Genomic DNA, 15,929 nt, shown 5'->3' on the forward strand with positions numbered 1-15,929 from the left:
TAGGGATGTTTTGCATGTGATGTGGTTGGAGTGAGATATGTGGATGGGGATAGAGGCAATGATGTGAGGAGAGGGATAGAGGTGAGTGGAATAGCACAAAGCAAGAGTTAGATAGTGGAATAAGCTTTAAAAAATATATACCAGTAAAACTAATGGATGAGCGATTGTGGGGCACAGTGGCATGAGCTGTGCACATTTATATTTAGGCAGAGTATTCGCTCATAATGCAAAAGGCTATACAAAATCTAAATAAGCCATTGGCCATTAAAATATAAAGGATGTAGTTATAGTAATGGCCAGTAGATGGCTTTGATAAGCTGTTTTTCTCATTGTAATGACATCACACTGAGAGAGATTCCTATGTTAGAGAGCAGGCTGTTTTCATTGCCGGGCACTGTGGTGTGTGTCTGTAATCCCAGTTACTTGGGAGGCTGAGGCTGGAGGAGTGTTTGAGTCCAGGTGTTCTGGTCCCCATTGAGCTATGTTGATTGGGTGTCCACACTAAGTTCAACGTCAATATGGTGACTCTGGGGGAGCTCAGAGCTACCAGGTTGCTTAAAAAGAGGTGAACCGGCCCAGGTTGGAAACAGAGCAGGTCAAACCCCCTGTGCTTATCAGTAGTGGGATTGCACCTGTGAATAGCCAGTGTAGAGCAGCCTGGACAACAAAGCACAACACAGTTTCTTTATTATGTTGTTTTACTCATTAATTTTTATGATAATTTGATACCAGAGTGGTAAAAAATATTTATTATAATTTGTATATAGAGCAGCATGAACAACACAGCTCCATTGTATCATTACTGTAAGTTTTCTTGTTTTATATTATTGAGTATTTTTTTTTTCAGAACTGTCATTCTTAGATGATGTGCATCATTTTGTAAGCAAAAATAGTGATGAACATTAAAGTTACCCATTTCCCACTGACTATATACAGTAACCCATTTGTTGCTAACTACACAGTTACTATTTAAATAAAGTTTTTTTATCATTTGCCCATGAACATAATACTGTTATTATATAATGTCCAGTATGATGAAATATAAATATTCTACTAGAATTCTGTAGGCTGGTCCCATACTCGCACATTTACCACTTTTATGGCTCCAGCATCATGCACATGTCCCATCAGATCATCAAAATAATGACTTCTGCACAGAGTATTTAAGGAGACATGGGTGCTGTTTTTCTTGTGGGCATCAGTGACTTACCAACTAGTGAAATCATGTTAGTTAGGGATGTTTTGCATGTGATGTGGTTGGAGTGAGATATGTGGATGGGGATAGAGGCAATGATGTGAGGAGAGGGATAGAGGTGAGTGGAATAGCACAAAGCAAGAGTTAGATAGTGGAATAAGCTTTAAAAAATATATACCAGTAAAACTAATGGATGAGCGATTGTGGGGCACAGTGGCATGAGCTGTGCACATTTATATTTAGGCAGAGTATTCGCTCATAATGCAAAAGGCTATACAAAATCTAAATAAGCCATTGGCCATTAAAATATAAAGGATGTAGTTATAGTAATGGCCAGTAGATGGCTTTGATAAGCTGTTTTTCTCATTGTAATGACATCACACTGAGAGAGATTCCTATGTTAGAGAGCAGGCTGTTTTCATTGCCGGGCACTGTGGTGTGTGTCTGTAATCCCAGTTACTTGGGAGGCTGAGGCTGGAGGAGTGTTTGAGTCCAGGTGTTCTGGTCCCCATTGAGCTATGTTGATTGGGTGTCCACACTAAGTTCAACGTCAATATGGTGACTCTGGGGGAGCTCAGAGCTACCAGGTTGCTTAAAAAGAGGTGAACCGGCCCAGGTTGGAAACAGAGCAGGTCAAACCCCCTGTGCTTATCAGTAGTGGGATTGCACCTGTGAATAGCCAGTGTAGAGCAGCCTGGACAACAAAGCACAACACAGTTTCTTTATTATGTTGTTTTACTCATTAATTTTTATGATAATTTGATACCAGAGTGGTAAAAAATATTTATTATAATTTGTATATAGAGCAGCATGAACAACACAGCTCCATTGTATCATTACTGTAAGTTTTCTTGTTTTATATTATTGAGTATTTTTTTTTTCAGAACTGTCATTCTTAGATGATGTGCATCATTTTGTAAGCAAAAATAATGATGAACATTAAAGTTACCCATTTCCCACTGACTATATACGGTAACCCATTTGTTGCTAACTACACAGTTACTATTTAAATAAAGTTTTTTTATCATTTGCCCATGAACATAATACTGTTATTATATAATGTCCAGTAAGATGAAATATAAATATTCTACTAGAATTCTGTAGGCTGGTCCCATACTCGCACATTTACCACTTTTATGGCTCCAGCTTCATGCACATGTCCCATCAGATCATCAAAATAATTACTTCTGCACAGAGTATTTAAGGAGACATGGGTGCTGTTTTTCTTGTGGGCATCAGTGACTTACCAACCAGTGAAATCATGTTAGTTAGGGATGTTTTGCATGTGATGTGGTTGGAGTGAGATATGTGGATGGGGATAGAGGCAATGATGTGAGGAGAGGGATAGAGGTGAGCGGAATAGCACAAAGCAAGAGTTAGATAGTGGAATAAGCTTTAAAAAAATATATACCAGTAAAATTAATGGATGAGCGATTGTTGGTCACAGTGGCATGAGCAGTGCACATTTATATTTAGGCAGAGTATTCACTCATAATGCAAAAGGCTATACAAAATCTAAATAAGCCATTGGCCATTAAAATATAAAGGATGTAGTTATAGTAATGGCCAGTAGATAGCATTGATAAGCTGTTTTTCTCATTGTAATTACATCACACTGAGAGAGATTCCTATGTTAGAGAGCAGGCTGTTTTTGTTGCCGGGCACTGTGGTGTGTGTCTGTAATCCCAGTTACTTGGGAGGCTGAGGCTGGAGGAGTGTTTGAGTCCAGGTGTTCTGGTCCCCATTGAGCTATGTTGATTGGGTGTCCACACTATGTTCAGCGTCAATATGGTGACTCTGGGGGAGCTCAGAGCTACCAGGTTGCTTAAAAAGAGGTGACCTGGCCCAGGTTGGAAACAGAGCAGGTCAAACCCCCTGTGCTTATCAGTAGTGGGATTGCACCTGTGAATAGCCAGTGTAGAGCAGCCTGGACAACAAAGCACAATACAGTTTCTTTATTATGTTGTTTTACTCATTAATTTTTATGATAATTTGATACCAGAGTGGTAAAAAATATTTATTATAATTTGTATATAGAGCAGCATGAACAACACAGCTCCATTGTATCATTACTGTAAGTTTTCTTGTTTTATATTATTGAGTATTTTTTTTTCAGAACTGTCATTCTTAGATGATGTGCATCATTTTGTAAGCAAAAATAATGATGAACATTAAAGTTACCCATTTCCCACTGACTATATACAGTAACCCATTTGTTGCTAACTACACAGTTACTATTTAAATAAAGTTTTTTTATCATTTGCCCATGAACATAATACTGTTATTATATAATGTCCATTATGATGAAATATAAATATTCTACTAGAATCCTGTAGGCTGGTCCCATACTCGCACATTTACCACTTTTATGGCTCCAGCTTCATGCACATGTCCCATCAGATCATCAAAATAATGACTTCTGCACAGAGTATTTAAGGAGACATGGGTGCTGTTTTTCTTGTGGGCATCAGTGACTTACCAACCAGTGAAATCATGTTAGTTAGGGATGTTTTGCATGTGATGTGGTTGGAGTGAGATATGTGGATGGGGATAGAGGCAATGATGTGAGGAGAGGGATAGAGGTGAGCGGAATAGCACAAAGCAAGAGTTAGATAGTGGAATAAGCTTTAAAAAAATATATACCAGTAAAATTAATGGATGAGCGATTGTTGGTCACAGTGGCATGAGCAGTGCACATTTATATTTAGGCAGAGTATTCGCTCATAATGCAAAAGGCTATACAAAATCTAAATAAGCCATTGGCCATTAAAATATAAAGGATGTAGTTATAGTAATGGCCAGTAGATGGCATTGATAAGCTGTTTTTCTCATTGTAATGACATCACACTGAGAGAGATTCCTATGTTAGAGAGCAGGCTGTTTTTGTTGCCGGGCACTGTGGTGTGTGTCTGTAATCCCAGTTACTTGGGAGGCTGAGGCTGGAGGAGTGTTTGAGTCCAGGTGTTCTGGTCCCCATTGAGCTATGTTGATTGGGTGTCCACACTATGTTCAGCGTCAATATGGTGACTCTGGGGGAGCTCAGAGCTACCAGGTTGCTTAAAAAGAGGTGACCTGGCCCAGGTTGGAAACAGAGCAGGTCAAACCCCCTGTGCTTATCAGTAGTGGGATTGCACCTGTGAATAGCCAGTGTAGAGCAGCCTGGACAACAAAGCACAACACAGTTTCTTTATTATGTTGTTTTACTCATTAATTTTTATGATAATTTGATACCAGAGTGGTAAAAAATATTTATTATAATTTGTATATAGAGCAGCATGAACAACACAGCTCCATTGTATCATTACTGTAAGTTTTCTTGTTTTATATTATTGAGTTTTTTTTTTTTCAGAACTGTCATTCTTAGATGATGTGCATCATTTTGTAAGCAAAAATAATGATGAACATTAAAGTTACCCATTTCCCACTGACTATATACAGTAACCCATTTGTTGCTAACTACACAGTTACTATTTAAATAAAGTTTTTTTATCATTTGCCCATGAACATAATACTGTTATTATATAATGTCCATTATGATGAAATATAAATATTCTACTAGAATTCTGTAGGCTGGTCCCATACTCGCACATTTACCACTTTTATGGCTCCAGCTTCATGCACTTGTCCCATCAGATCATCAAAATAATGACTTCTGCACAGAGTATTTAAGGAGACATGGGTGCTGTTTTTCTTGTGGGCATCAGTGACTTACCAACCAGTGAAATCATGTTAGTTAGGGATGTTTTGCATGTGATGTGGTTGGAGTGAGATATGTGGATGGGGATAGAGGCAATGATGTGAGGAGAGGGATAGAGGTGAGCGGAATAGCACAAAGCAAGAGTTAGATAGTGGAATAAGCTTTAAAAAAATATATACCAGTAAAATTAATGGATGAGCGATTGTTGGTCACAGTGGCATGAGCAGTGCACATTTATATTTAGGCAGAGTATTCGCTCATAATGCAAAAGGCTATACAAAATCTAAATAAGCCATTGGCCAATAAAATATAAAGGATGTAGTTATAGTAATGGCCAGTAGATGGCATTGATAAGCTGTTTTTCTCATTGTAATGACATCACACTGAGAGAGATTCCTATGTTAGAGAGCAGGCTGTTTTTGTTGCCGGGCACTGTGGTGTGTGTCTGTAATCCCAGTTACTTGGGAGGCTGAGGCTGGAGGAGTGTTTGAGTCTAGGTGTTCTGGTCCCCATTGAGCTATGTTGATTGGGTGTCCACACTATGTTCTGCATCAATATGGTGACTCTGGGGGAGCTCAGAGCTACCAGGTTGCTTAAAAAGAGGTGACCTGGCCCAGGTTGGAAACAGAGCAGGTCAAACCCCCTGTGCTTATCAGTAGTGGGATTGCACCTGTGAATAGCCAGTGTAGAGCAGCCTGGACAACAAAGCACAACACAGTTTCTTTATTATGTTGTTTTACTCATTAATTTTTATGATAATTTGATACCAGAGTGGTTAAAAATATTTATTATAATTTGTATATAGAGCAGTATGAACAACACAGCTCCATTGTATCATTACTGTAAGTTTTCTTGTGTTATTTTATTGAGTATTTTTTTTTTCAGAACTGTCATTCTTAGATGATGTGCATCATTTTGTAAGCAAAAATAGTGATGAACATTAAAGTTACCCATTTCCCACTGACTATATACAGTAACCCATTTGTTGCTAACTACACAGTTACTATTTAAATAAAGTTTTTTTATCATTTGCCCATGAACATAATACTGTTATTATATAATGTCCAGTATGATGAAATATAAATATTCTACTAGAATTCTGTAGGCTGGTCCCATACTCGCACATTTACCACTTTTATGGCTCCAGCATCATGCACATGTCCCATCAGATCTTCAAAATAATGACTTCTGCACAGAATATTTAAGGAGATATGGGTGCTGTTTTTCTTGTGGGCATCAGTGACTTACCAACCAGTGAAATCATGTTAGTTAGGGATGTTTTGCATGTGATGTGGTTGGAGTGAGATATGTGGATGGGGATAGAGGCAATGATGTGAGGAGAGGGATAAAGGTGAGTGGAATAGCTCAAAGCAAGAGTTAGATAGTGGAATAAGCTTTAAAAAATATATACCAGTAAAACTAATGGATGAGCGATTGTGGGGCACAGTGGCATGAGCTGTGCACATTTATATTTAGGCAGAGTATTCGCTCATAATGCAAAAGGCTATACAAAATCTAAATAAGCCATTGGCCATTAAAATATAAAGGATGTAGTTATAGTAATGGCCAGTAGATGGGATTGATAAGCTGTTTTTCTCATTGTAATGACATCACACTGAGAGAGATTCCTATGTTAGAGAGCAGGCTGTTTTCATTGCCTGGCACTGTGGTGTGTGTCTGTAATCCCAGTTACTTGGGAGGCTGAGGCTGGAGGAGTGTTTGGGTCCAGGTGTTCTGCTCCCCATTGAGCTATGTTGATTGGGTGTCCACACAAAGTTCCACGTCAATATGGTGACTCTGGGGGAGCTCAGAGCTACCAGGTTGCTTAAAAAGAGGTGAACCGGCCCAGGTTGGAAACAGAGCAGGTCAAACCCCCTGTGCTTATCAGTAGTGGGATTGCACCTGTGAATAGCCAGTGTAGAGCAGCCTGGACAGCAAAGCACAACACAGTTTCTTTATTATGTTGTTTTACTCATTAATTTTTATGATAATTTGATACCAGAGTGGTAAAAAATATTTATTTTAATTTGTATATAGAGCAGCATGAACAACACAGCTCCATTGTATCATTACTGTAAGTTTTCTTGTTTTATATTATTGAGTATTTTTTTTTTCAGAACTGTCATTCTTAGATGATGTGCATCATTTTGTAAGCAAAAATAATGATGAACATTAAAGTTACCCATTTCCCACTGACTATATACAGTAACCCATTTGTTGCTAACTACACAGTTACTATTTAAATAAAGTTTTTTTATCATTTGCCCATGAAAATAATACTGTTATTATATAATGTCCAGTATGATGAAATATAAATATTCTACTAGAATTCTGTAGGCTGGTCCCATACTCGCACATTTACCACTTTTATGGCTCCAGCTTCATGCACATGTCCCATCAGATCATCAAAATAATGACTTCTGCACAGAGTATTTAAGGAGACATGGGTGCTGTTTTTCTTGTGGGCTTCAGTGACTTACCAACCAGTGAAATCATGTTAGTTAGGGATGTTTTGCATGTGATGTGGTTGGAGTGAGATATGTGGATGGGGATAGAGGCAATGATGTGAGGAGAGGGATAGAGGTGAGCGGAAGAGCACAAAGCAAGAGTTAGATAGTGGAATAAGCTTTAAAAAATATATACCAGTAAAACTAATGGATGAGCGATTGTGGGGCACAGTGGCATGAGCAGTGCACATTTATATTTAGGCAGAGTATTCGCTCATAATGCAAAAGGCTATACAAAATCTAAATAAGCCATTGGCCATTAAAATATAAAAGATGTAGTTATAGTAAAGGCCAGTAGATGGCATTGATAAGCTGTTTTTCTCATTGTAATGACATCACACTGAGAGAGATTCCTATGTTAGAGAGCAGGCTGTTTTCATTGCTGGGCACTGTGGTGTGTGTCTGTAATCCCAGTTACTTGGGAGGCTGAGGCTGGAGGAGTGTTTGAGTCCAGGAGTTCTGGTCCCCATTGAGCTATGTTGATTGGGTGTCCACACTAAGTTCAGCATCAATATGGTGACTCTGGGGGAGCTCAGAGCTACCAGGTTGCTTAAAAAGAGGTGACCCGGCCCAGGTTGGAAACAGAGCAGGTCAAACCCCCTGTGCTTATCAGTAGTGGGATTGCACCTGTGAATAGCCAGTGTAGAGCAGCCTGGACAACAAAGCACAACACAGTTTCTTTATTATGTTGTTTTACTCATTAATTTTTATGATAATTTGATACCAGAGTGGTTAAAAATATTTATTATAATTTGTATATAGAGCAGTATGAACAACACAGCTCCATTGTATCATTACTGTAAGTTTTCTTGTGTTATTTTATTGAGTATTTTTTTTTTCAGAACTGTCATTCTTAGATGATGTGCATCATTTTGTAAGCAAAAATAGTGATGAACATTAAAGTTACCCATTTCCCACTGACTATATACAGTAACCCATTTGTTGCTAACTACACAGTTACTATTTAAATAAAGTTTTTTTATCATTTGCCCATGAACATAATACTGTTATTATATAATGTCCAGTATGATGAAATATAAATATTCTACTAGAATTCTGTAGGCTGGTCCCATACTCGCACATTTACCACTTTTATGGCTCCAGCATCATGCACATGTCCCATCAGATCATCAAAATAATGACTTCTGCACAGAGTATTTAAGGAGACATGGGTGCTGTTTTTCTTGTGGGCATCAGTGACTTACCAACCAGTGAAATCATGTTAGTTAGGGATGTTTTGCATGTGATGTGGTTGGAGTGAGATATGTGGATGGGGATAGAGGCAATGATGTGAGGAGAGAGATAGAGGTGAGTGGAATAGCACAAAGCAAGAGTTAGATAGTGGAATAAGCTTTAAAAAATATATACCAGTAAAACTAATGGATGAGCGATTATGGGGCACAGTGGCATGAGCTGTGCACATTTATATTTAGGCAGAGTATTCGCTCATAATGCAAAAGGCTATACAAAATCTAAATAAGCCATTGGCCATTAAAATATAAAGGATGTAGTTATAGTAATGGCCAGTAGATGGCATTGATAAGCTGTTTTTCTCATTGTAATGACATCACACTGAGAGAGTTAGAGAGCAGGCTATTTTCATTGCCGGGCACTGTGGTGTGTGTCTGTAATCCCAGTTACTTGGGAGGCTGAGGCTGGAAGAGTGTTTGAGTCCAGGTGTTCTGGTCCCCATTGAGCTATGTTGATTGGGTGTCCACACTAAGTTCCACGTCAATATGGTGACTCTGGGGGAGCTCAGAGCTACCAGGTTGCTTAAAAAGAGGTGAACCGGCCCAGGTTGGAAACAGAGCAGGTCAAACCCCCTGTGCTTATCAGTAGTGGGATTGCACCTGTGAATAGCCATTGTAGAGCAGCCTGGACAACAAAGCACAACACAGTTTCTTTATTATGTTGTTTTACTCATTAATTTTTATGATAATTTGATACCAGAGTGGTAAAAAATATTTATTATAATTTGTATATAGAGCAGCATGAACAACACAGCTCCATTGTATCATTACTGTAAGTTTTCTTGTTTTATATTATTGAGTATTTTTTTTTTCAGAACTGTCATTCTTAGATGATGTGCATCATTTTGTAAGCAAAAATAATGATGAACATTAAAGTTACCCATTTCCCACTGACTATATACAGTAACCCATTTGTTGCTAACTACACAGTTACTATTTAAATAAAGTTTTTTTATCATTTGCCCATGAACATAATACTGTTATTATATAATGTCCATTATGATGAAATATAAATATTCTACTAGAATTCTGTAGGCTGGTCCCATACTCGCACATTTACCACTTTTATGGCTCCAGCTTCATGCACTTGTCCCATCAGATCATCAAAATAATGACTTCTGCACAGAGTATTTAAGGAGACATGGGTGCTGTTTTTCTTGTGGGCATCAGTGACTTACCAACCAGTGAAATCATGTTAGTTAGGGATGTTTTGCATGTGATGTGGTTGGAGTGAGATATGTGGATGGGGATAGAGGCAATGATGTGAGGAGAGGGATAGAGGTGAGTGGAATAGCACAAAGCAAGAGTTAGATAGTGGAATAAGCTTTAAAAAATATATACCAGTAAAACTAATGGATGAGCGATTGTGGGGCACAGTGGCATGAGCTGTGCACATTTATATTTAGGCAGAGTATTCGCTCATAATGCAAAAGGCTATACAAAATCTAAATAAGCCATTGGCCATTAAAATATAAAGGATGTAGTTATAGTAATGGCCAGTAGATGGCATTGATAAGCTGTTTTTCTCATTGTAATGACATCACACTGAGAGAGATTCCTATGTTAGAGAGCAGGCTGTTTTCATTGCCGGGCACTGTGGTGTGTGTCTGTAATCCCAGTTACTTGGGAGGCTGAGGCTGGAGGAGTGTTTGAGTCCAGGTGTTCTGGTCCCCATTGAGCTATGTTGATTGGGTGTCCACACTAAGTTCAACGTCAATATGGTGACTCTGGGGGAGCTCAGAGCTACCAGGTTGCTTAAAAAGAGGTGAACCGGCCCAGGTTGGAAACAGAGCAGGTCAAACCCCCTGTGCTTATCAGTAGTGGGATTGCACCTGTGAATAGCCAGTGTAGAGCAGCCTGGACAACAAAGCACAACACAGTTTCTTTATTATGTTGTTTTACTCATTAATTTTTATGATAATTTGATACCAGAGTGGTAAAAAATATTTATTATAATTTGTATATAGAGCAGCATGAACAACACAGCTCCATTGTATCATTACTGTAAGTTTTCTTGTTTTATATTATTGAGTATTTTTTTTTTCAGAACTGTCATTCTTAGATGATGTGCATCATTTTGTAAGCAAAAATAATGATGAACATTAAAGTTACCCATTTCCCACTGACTATATACGGTAACCCATTTGTTGCTAACTACACAGTTACTATTTAAATAAAGTTTTTTTATCATTTGCCCATGAACATAATACTGTTATTATATAATGTCCAGTAAGATGAAATATAAATATTCTACTAGAATTCTGTAGGCTGGTCCCATACTCGCACATTTACCACTTTTATGGCTCCAGCTTCATGCACATGTCCCATCAGATCATCAAAATAATTACTTCTGCACAGAGTATTTAAGGAGACATGGGTGCTGTTTTTCTTATGGGCATCAGTGACTTATCAACCAGTGAAATCATGTTAGTTAGGGATGTTTTGCATGTGATGTGGTTGGAGTGAGATATGTGGATGGGGATAGAGGCAATGATGTGAGGAGAGGGATAGAGGTGAGCGGAATAGCACAAAGCAAGAGTTAGATAGTGGAATAAGCTTTAAAAAAATATATACCAGTAAAATTAATGGATGAGCGATTGTTGGTCACAGTGGCATGAGCAGTGCACATTTATATTTAGGCAGAGTATTCACTCATAATGCAAAAGGCTATACAAAATCTAAATAAGCCATTGGCCATTAAAATATAAAGGATGTAGTTATAGTAATGGCCAGTAGATAGCATTGATAAGCTGTTTTTCTCATTGTAATTACATCACACTGAGAGAGATTCCTATGTTAGAGAGCAGGCTGTTTTTGTTGCCGGGCACTGTGGTGTGTGTCTGTAATCCCAGTTACTTGGGAGGCTGAGGCTGGAGGAGTGTTTGAGTCCAGGTGTTCTGGTCCCCATTGAGCTATGTTGATTGGGTGTCCACACTATGTTCAGCGTCAATATGGTGACTCTGGGGGAGCTCAGAGCTACCAGGTTGCTTAAAAAGAGGTGACCTGGCCCAGGTTGGAAACAGAGCAGGTCAAACCCCCTGTGCTTATCAGTAGTGGGATTGCACCAGTGTAGAGCAGCCTGGACAACAAAGCACAATACAGTTTCTTTATTATGTTGTTTTACTCATTAATTTTTATGATAATTTGATACCAGAGTGGTAAAAAATATTTATTATAATTTGTATATAGAGCAGCATGAACAACACAGCTCCATTGTATCATTACTGTAAGTTTTCTTGTTTTATATTATTGAGTATTTTTTTTTCAGAACTGTCATTCTTAGATGATGTGCATCATTTTGTAAGCAAAAATAATGATGAACATTAAAGTTACCCATTTCCCACTGACTATATACAGTAACCCATTTGTTGCTAACTACACAGTTACTATTTAAATAAAGTTTTTTTATCATTTGCCCATGAACATAATACTGTTATTATATAATGTCCATTATGATGAAATATAAATATTCTACTAGAATCCTGTAGGCTGGTCCCATACTCGCACATTTACCACTTTTATGGCTCCAGCTTCATGCACATGTCCCATCAGATCATCAAAATAATGACTTCTGCACAGAGTATTTAAGGAGACATGGGTGCTGTTTTTCTTGTGGGCATCAGTGACTTACCAACCAGTGAAATCATGTTAGTTAGGGATGTTTTGCATGTGATGTGGTTGGAGTGAGATATGTGGATGGGGATAGAGGCAATGATGTGAGGAGAGGGATAGAGGTGAGCGGAATAGCACAAAGCAAGAGTTAGATAGTGGAATAAGCTTTAAAAAAATATATACCAGTAAAATTAATGGATGAGCGATTGTTGGTCACAGTGGCATGAGCAGTGCACATTTATATTTAGGCAGAGTATTCGCTCATAATGCAAAAGGCTATACAAAATCTAAATAAGCCATTGGCCATTAAAATATAAAGGATGTAGTTATAGTAATGGCCAGTAGATGGCATTGATAAGCTGTTTTTCTCATTGTAATGACATCACACTGAGAGAGATTCCTATGTTAGAGAGCAGGCAGTTTTTGTTGCCGGGCACTGTGGTGTGTGTCTGTAATCCCAGTTACTTGGGAGGCTGAGGCTGGAGGAGTGTTTGAGTCCAGGTGTTCTGGTCCCCATTGAGCTATGTTGATTGGGTGTCCACACTATGTTCAGCGTCAATATGGTGACTCTGGGGGAGCTCAGAGCTACCAGGTTGCTTAAAAAGAGGTGACCTGGCCCAGGTTGGAAACAGAGGAGGTCAAACCCCCTGTGCTTATCAGTAGTGGGATTGCACCTGTGAATAGCCAGTGTAGAGCAGCCTGGACAACAAAGCACAACACAGTTTCTTTATTATGTTGTTTTACTCATTAATTTTTATGATAATTTGATACCAGAGTGGTAAAAAATATTTATTATAATTTGTATATAGAGCAGCATGAACAACACAGCTCCATTGTATCATTACTGTAAGTTTTCTTGTTTTATATTATTGAGTTTTTTTTTTTTCAGAACTGTCATTCTTAGATGATGTGCATCATTTTGTAAGCAAAAATAATGATGAACATTAAAGTTACCCATTTCCCACTGACTATATACAGTAACCCATTTGTTGCTAACTACACAGTTACTATTTAAATAAAGTTTTTTTATCATTTGCCCATGAACATAATACTGTTATTATATAATGTCCATTATGATGAAATATAAATATTCTACTAGAATTCTGTAGGCTGGTCCCATACTCGCACATTTACCACTTTTATGGCTCCAGCTTCATGCACTTGTCCCATCAGATCATCAAAATAATGACTTCTGCACAGAGTATTTAAGGAGACATGGGTGCTGTTTTTCTTGTGGGCATCAGTGACTTACCAACCAGTGAAATCATGTTAGTTAGGGATGTTTTGCATGTGATGTGGTTGGAGTGAGATATGTGGATGGGGATAGAGGCAATGATGTGAGGAGAGGGATAGAGGTGAGTGGAATAGCACAAAGCAAGAGTTAGATAGTGGAATAAGCTTTAAAAAAATATATACCAGTAAAATTAATGGATGAGCGATTGTTGGTCACAGTGGCATGAGCAGTGCACATTTATATTTAGGCAGAGTATTCGCTCATAATGCAAAAGGCTATACAAAATCTAAATAAGCCATTGGCCAATAAAATATAAAGGATGTAGTTATAGTAATGGCCAGTAGATGGCATTGATAAGCTGTTTTTCTCATTGTAATGACATCACACTGAGAGAGATTCCTATGTTAGAGAGCAGGCTGTTTTCATTGCCTGGCACTGTGGTGTGTGTCTGTAATCCCAGTTACTTGGGAGGCTGAGGCTGGAGGAGTGTTTGGGTCCAGGTGTTCTGCTCCCCATTGAGCTATGTTGATTGGGTGTCCACACAAAGTTCCACGTCAATATGGTGACTCTGGGGGAGCTCAGAGCTACCAGGTTGCTTAAAAAGAGGTGAACCGGCCCAGGTTGGAAACAGAGCAGGTCAAACCCCCTGTGCTTATCAGTAGTGGGATTGCACCTGTGAATAGCCAGTGTAGAGCAGCCTGGACAGCAAAGCACAACACAGTTTCTTTATTATGTTGTTTTACTCATTAATTTTTATGATAATTTGATACCAGAGTGGTAAAAAATATTTATTTTAATTTGTATATAGAGCAGCATGAACAACACAGCTCCATTGTATCATTACTGTAAGTTTTCTTGTTTTATATTATTGAGTATTTTTTTTTTCAGAACTGTCATTCTTAGATGATGTGCATCATTTTGTAAGCAAAAATAATGATGAACATTAAAGTTACCCATTTCCCACTGACTATATACAGTAACCCATTTGTTGCTAACTACACAGTTACTATTTAAATAAAGTTTTTTTATCATTTGCCCATGAAAATAATACTGTTATTATATAATGTCCAGTATGATGAAATATAAATATTCTACTAGAATTCTGTAGGCTGGTCCCATACTCGCACATTTACCACTTTTATGGCTCCAGCTTCATGCACATGTCCCATCAGATCATCAAAATAATGACTTCTGCACAGAGTATTTAAGGAGACATGGGTGCTGTTTTTCTTGTGGGCTTCAGTGACTTACCAACCAGTGAAATCATGTTAGTTAGGGATGTTTTGCATGTGATGTGGTTGGAGTGAGATATGTGGATGGGGATAGAGGCAATGATGTGAGGAGAGGGATAGAGGTGAGCGGAAGAGCACAAAGCAAGAGTTAGATAGTGGAATAAGCTTTAAAAAATATATACCAGTAAAACTAATGGATGAGCGATTGTGGGGCACAGTGGCATGAGCAGTGCACATTTATATTTAGGCAGAGTATTCGCTCATAATGCAAAAGGCTATACAAAATCTAAATAAGCCATTGGCCATTAAAATATAAAAGATGTAGTTATAGTAAAGGCCAGTAGATGGCATTGATAAGCTGTTTTTCTCATTGTAATGACATCACACTGAGAGAGATTCCTATGTTAGAGAGCAGGCTGTTTTCATTGCTGGGCACTGTGGTGTGTGTCTGTAATCCCAGTTACTTGGGAGGCTGAGGCTGGAGGAGTGTTTGAGTCCAGGAGTTCTGGTCCCCATTGAGCTATGTTGATTGGGTGTCCACACTAAGTTCAGCATCAATATGGTGACTCTGGGGGAGCTCAGAGCTACCAGGTTGCTTAAAAAGAGGTGACCCGGCCCAGGTTGGAAACAGAGCAGGTCAAACCCCCTGTGCTTATCAGTAGTGGGATTGCACCTGTGAATAGCCAGTGTAGAGCAGCCTGGACAACAAAGCACAACACAGTTTCTTTATTATGTTGTTTTACTCATTAATTTTTATGATAATTTGATACCAGAGTGGTTAAAAATATTTATTATAATTTGTATATAGAGCAGTATGAACAACACAGCTCCATTGTATCATTACTGTAAGTTTTCTTGTGTTATTTTATTGAGTATTTTTTTTTTCAGAACTGTCATTCTTAGATGATGTGCATCATTTTGTAAGCAAAAATAGTGATGAACATTAAAGTTACCCATTTCCCACTGACTATATACAGTAACCCATTTGTTGCTAACTACACAGTTACTATTTAAATAAAGTTTTTTTATCATTTGCCCATGAACATAATACTGTTATTATATAATGTCCAGTATGATGAAATATAAATATTCTACTAGAATTCTGTAGGCTGGTCCCATACTCGCACATTTACCACTTTTATGGCTCCAGCATCATGCACATGTCCCATCAGATCATCAAAATAATGACTTCTGCACAGAGT

At 38.2% G+C, this 15,929-nt stretch overlaps 13 non-coding genes across 13 annotated transcripts; all 13 read left to right on the forward strand.

The window, feature by feature from the left end:
• Positions 1-386: 386 nt before the first annotated feature.
• LOC148478511 (signal recognition particle RNA) lies at positions 387-686 on the forward strand. The gene has a single exon (XR_015872115.1).
• A 932-nt stretch (positions 687-1,618) lies between these two features.
• Positions 1,619-1,918, forward strand: LOC148478512 (signal recognition particle RNA). The gene has a single exon (XR_015872116.1).
• Positions 1,919-2,851: 933 nt separating this feature from the next.
• Positions 2,852-3,151, forward strand: LOC148478513 (signal recognition particle RNA). Its single transcript, XR_015872084.1, has one exon.
• A 932-nt stretch (positions 3,152-4,083) lies between these two features.
• Positions 4,084-4,383, forward strand: LOC148478514 (signal recognition particle RNA). Its single transcript, XR_015872105.1, has one exon.
• A 933-nt stretch (positions 4,384-5,316) lies between these two features.
• Positions 5,317-5,616, forward strand: LOC148478515 (signal recognition particle RNA). The gene has a single exon (XR_015872152.1).
• Positions 5,617-6,548: 932 nt separating this feature from the next.
• LOC148478516 (signal recognition particle RNA) lies at positions 6,549-6,848 on the forward strand. Its single transcript, XR_015872300.1, has one exon.
• A 932-nt stretch (positions 6,849-7,780) lies between these two features.
• On the forward strand, positions 7,781-8,080 carry LOC148478517 (signal recognition particle RNA). Its single transcript, XR_015872037.1, has one exon.
• Positions 8,081-9,003: 923 nt separating this feature from the next.
• LOC148478518 (signal recognition particle RNA) lies at positions 9,004-9,303 on the forward strand. Its single transcript, XR_015872245.1, has one exon.
• Positions 9,304-10,235: 932 nt separating this feature from the next.
• LOC148478519 (signal recognition particle RNA) lies at positions 10,236-10,535 on the forward strand. Its single transcript, XR_015872117.1, has one exon.
• A 933-nt stretch (positions 10,536-11,468) lies between these two features.
• On the forward strand, positions 11,469-11,757 carry LOC148478520 (signal recognition particle RNA). The gene has a single exon (XR_015872360.1).
• A 932-nt stretch (positions 11,758-12,689) lies between these two features.
• LOC148478521 (signal recognition particle RNA) lies at positions 12,690-12,989 on the forward strand. Its single transcript, XR_015872194.1, has one exon.
• A 933-nt stretch (positions 12,990-13,922) lies between these two features.
• LOC148478522 (signal recognition particle RNA) lies at positions 13,923-14,222 on the forward strand. Its single transcript, XR_015872301.1, has one exon.
• A 932-nt stretch (positions 14,223-15,154) lies between these two features.
• On the forward strand, positions 15,155-15,454 carry LOC148478523 (signal recognition particle RNA). Its single transcript, XR_015872038.1, has one exon.
• The last annotated feature ends 475 nt before the right edge of the window (positions 15,455-15,929 follow it).

This window comes from Taudactylus pleione, unplaced genomic scaffold, assembly GCF_031769625.1.
Source record: "Taudactylus pleione unplaced genomic scaffold, aTauple2 ptg000652l, whole genome shotgun sequence".
NCBI lineage: Eukaryota > Metazoa > Chordata > Amphibia > Anura > Myobatrachidae > Taudactylus > Taudactylus pleione.